This window comes from Tarenaya hassleriana, unplaced genomic scaffold, assembly GCF_000463585.1.
Source record: "Tarenaya hassleriana unplaced genomic scaffold, ASM46358v1 Cleome134, whole genome shotgun sequence".
NCBI lineage: Eukaryota > Viridiplantae > Streptophyta > Magnoliopsida > Brassicales > Cleomaceae > Tarenaya > Tarenaya hassleriana.
In genome coordinates, this window is record NW_010963939.1 from 187716 (window position 1) to 192255 (window position 4540).

The window sequence follows — 4540 nt, forward strand, 5'->3', positions numbered from 1 at the left end:
CGGCGGACCAAATTCTTGGTCTGGCGGACCGGCAGTGCAAAAATTCTTGGTCTGGCGGACCGGCAGTGCAAAAATTCTTCTGCAACTTTTCCACGCGATTCTCTCGCACCTAGACAGCCCATACCGCACAGAAATCGCATTAACCGACAGTGGGTGACCCTCACTAGCCCCTAGGATTGGTATCTCATCTTCTCTCTCTTCCTAGACTCCATTTTTGGTCCCCTAACCTGCTCCAAGAACCATTTTTGGGGGAGGAAGTTGCTGGAACTAGAGGAGAGAAGAGAAAGAGAGAAAAAGGGAGAAAAAGAAGAAGATCCAGAGCAAAGGAGCTCGGAAAAACAAAGGGGGACGTTTCTAGACGTATCCTGGAGATGCTCACTGTGTGAGGAGGAGCAGAGGACGCACACAAACTCGGAAAAGTCACCCAAAACTCAAGAACAAGGTGAGTGGCTTGAGTTGCTTCTGTGTACTCTCGTTTCCATCCTGTGACTGTGATATTGCAATGGTTTGTTGTATAGGTTTGAAAGAGAACATTTCAATGAGAATTTAGAAATAAACGGTACTCAATTTGGTTCAGAAACGAGGGAGATATGAGTGAATGAAAACTGATAAAAAAAACTGGAAATTGCAGAGTTGCGATTTCATGAGGTACAGGAATTACGAATCATGTTTCAGCGTGTATACATAATGGTTAAATAATCTATTGCTTGGATATTAAAGAGGACATCCCAATGAACATTTAGAAACAAACGATGAGTAATTTGGATAAGAAATGAGAGAGTTATGAGCAATCGAAGTCGGACCAGAAACCTGAAATCGCGAACGGACGAAGTGCCCAGTTCCGGTCCGCTGGACCAGGAACTGGTCAGCTCCGGACCAAGTTCGGAAAATTGTTTTAGTCCGCCAGACCGAGAGGAAGAAGCTGAGGAAGCTTGGTCCGACCCGGACTAGAACCTGGTCCGCCGGACCAAGCCTGTTTTTGACAAAAAATGGTCCGGTTGACCAACGAAGAGGGAGCCGGACCAAGAGAGCAAGAGAAGGCTGGTCCGGGGCTGACCAAACCTGGTCCGCCGGACCAGACTTGTCTCACAACAAACCGACAGACCAAGGAAGCTGAGCGGACCAGAAGAGAAGGGGCTCTGGTCCGGGACTGACCAGAACTTGGTCCGCCGGACCAGACTCAAAGAAAAATTGGAAAAATTCTTGTCTCGCCCGGGAAAAAGGAAACGGCCAACGGGGTTGGCCCGGGCCTGACCCGACCTGATCATGGGCAGGCCAGACTCATTAAAGGACAAAGCGTCGTGATTGGGATCAATAGAACCAAGTGTTCGCCAGAACGTTGTGCGGTATAGTGAAATGTGCGACATCAAAATATGAGTGATCGTTGGGTGATTGTTTGCGGGTAGAATTGCATGGCGTTGAATGGTAGATCGGTTGGGACCGGATGCCGTGATATGTATCATTGTACTATAAGGATATATGCACGTTGTTTGCCATGTGTATAGCTTGCTCGTGCGTACGAGCCAAGCATGATTGTCTTTGTGGATTGTTGTGGACTCAACCATCACCGTCATGGACTTGACGGGTGTTTGAGACATGTTTTAGTCGCGTGCGACACGACGACCAACGTCATGGACTTGACGGGCGTGGATGCGCCCCCAGTCATGGACTTGACTAGGGTATATGGCTGGACCCTATGGTGGACTCCATACGGGTGTGATTATCTTTCTATTGTGTCACGGACTTGACACGGCCAACGTCATGGACTTGACGGGCGTGGAGGCGCTCCTAGTCATGGACTGGACTCCATACGGTATGTTTGTATTTCCGTTGTGTCATGGACTTGACATCGGTGGTCACGAAAGTGACATGCGCAGGAGACGCACAAGATCACATGCGATGCGATGGCCAACGTCACGCGAGTGACGGGCGTGGAGGTACTCCTAGACATGGACTTGACTAGGGTATATGGCTGGACCCTATGGTGGACTCCATACGGTATGTTTTTATTTCCGTTGTGTCATGGACTTGACATCGGTAGTCACGAGACGTGACAAGCATGCGATTGTGTACGTGCAGTTGCACACGATGCGACGGCCAACGTCACGCAAGTGACGGGCGTGTGATGCGCTCCTAGTCATGCCGACTTGATTAGGGTTTATGGCTAATCCTATGGTGGACTCCATACGGGTGATTATGATTGATGTGATATAAATACATGTTGCTATTACTTGTCTATCTCTTGTATGTCATTGTTTTATCACCGTTCTCGCTGGGAACTGGATGACCGGGATCAACCCGGGTTACTCACTAAGCAGTTGTGCTTAGCCCTCGTTGATTAACCTTTTTCAGGTAACGAGGAGCTTGAGTAGCAATTGGATAGCGACTGAAGAGGAGGCAGCATCACGTACGGATATTTTCTATTGTATGTTTTGAACTATGGAATACAGTTTTCACATTCGGATGGTTGTATTTTTTTTTTAGTTCGGACGTGTTTTGTTCTTCAACCAAACTGTTGTAATGTTTAAATATTTCGCTGCAGGTTTACGAAGTAAAAGTTTTAAATTTCCCGTATTTAGGTTTTATATTATTTTATTGGTTTTTGTCCATGTGGCGCATCTCGCATACGGGATACGAGATTCGGGTGTCACACTATCAACCCCCAAGACTTGAACCATACACCGTCCACGGTGTAAACTCTCGTATGCAAAAGTAAAATCGAAGACAACATATCAAAGGAACCAATAAGAGGGATAGAGAAACTTAGCCCTGCGAAATTTCGTTCGCTCGCAACGAAGTTAACTCACGTCAAACGCAAGAGCTCTCACACACTCTATGAACTGGAACCTATCCAACGTTGTCTCTCGGAAGTCGATGCTCATCTCTCGTGTGTCGGTGTGAACGCTCATAGAACAACAAACGTTATCCGAACAAAGGCATAATGATAGCAATAGATTCCGATATGTCAACGAAAGATCCAAAATACAACCATGGTCTCTACTACCTATGCTACAAAGAAAAAGAAAAGTTACCTAGTGCTCGGGTTACCTCCCGAGAAGCGCTTGTTTAAAGTCATTAGCTCGACCTATCTTGCTCAAATGATGGGAGGGTCTGAGAGTGATGAATTTTGAGGTTGGGGTGGTGGTCTATGCGGGTGTCTCACATACTCTGATTTCTCCACATGATTCATCCATGCTTGATCATCTGCAATGAAAGAGTAAAAAACAAGTATGGGATTATTAAAACGACGTTTACTTGTTTCTACTGGTCTGAGGATGACATCTTCTACCCGCTTTCTATCGTCTGAGAAACTGATATGGTCCAAGTTGCATGTGATACGGTCTGAGTCAAGTTTCTGAAAGAAGTCACTCGTGCTTGTTGTGGCCCAATCAATCTCAAGTGTATGGGAGATAGACTCATGTTCCGTTTCTCCTTCATTTAGCAATCGAGTAATCTCCCAAATCGCCTCCCAATTATTATAGATGTTCTCGTCACCTGTAATCATAGTAAGGGGGAGAGCAAACTAGTATAGATGGTTAGAAAACAAAAACTACACATAGGATTTAACTCAAATATATACACAAAAAGACTCGGAAAAGACACGACTCAATATATACACAAGCAAGATCTAGAATCGATAAAGACCTAGAAATAGGCTAACCAGTCCCAGGCAACGGCGCCAAAAACTTGATACGTGTGTACCGAGTCTAAAATCTATAACCCGATTCACAACTCACCGCAAGGATACGGATCGTCATAACACGGGGTCGTCTAAATCCATATCCCTATGTGATTTATCAAACTAGATGCATGAAGAACGCTATCATCAATCCTAGATCGATCAAACCATATTCCTATGTGAATAATACGATCTATTTTATCGATTTTGATCTGAAACCAAACCCATATTCCTATGTGATTCAGAATCTAAATCAATTGGCCAAGTGATCAGCAAACACCAATAGGCAAGAAAACACAAATCGATAAAACCGAAACAAGCGTAATGTCGAAATCCAAGTTAGGGCCAAAACACAAACGAATCCCTAACCCATAGTCGTGGATCTACTCACGGTTCATGGAAAACAACAAAAAGTTCAAAAGAAAAGAGATAAAAGAGAGGACAGAAAAGCTCATGTAGATGTGTAGTCTCCACGATCGAATCTTCCTTCTTCTCGAAATCCCGTGAACTTCTATTCTTCTCTCACCAAAAGCTCTCCAAAAGTCTGTCTCTAAGTGTTCTCTAAGGCTCTTCCCTCTACTAGGACGTGGTTAGGTCTATTTTATAACCCTAGGACAACTCCCAAGAGTTCTCCTTTCATTAGAACTCTAAAAATTGCGAATTAGGGTTTTTCTGGGTTTTGACTCGACCGAGTCAAAATGTTGACTCGGACCGAGTCAAGTCGGGCCCATCTGACTCGGACTCTTCACGAATTTGCTCATAACGTTCTGCTCCGGTGTCGGATTTACGGGATTTTGGTGTCTACGCGAAGCTCTTGAAGTGCTCTTTCCAATGGTATTAGTCTCGTATGATTTGGACTTC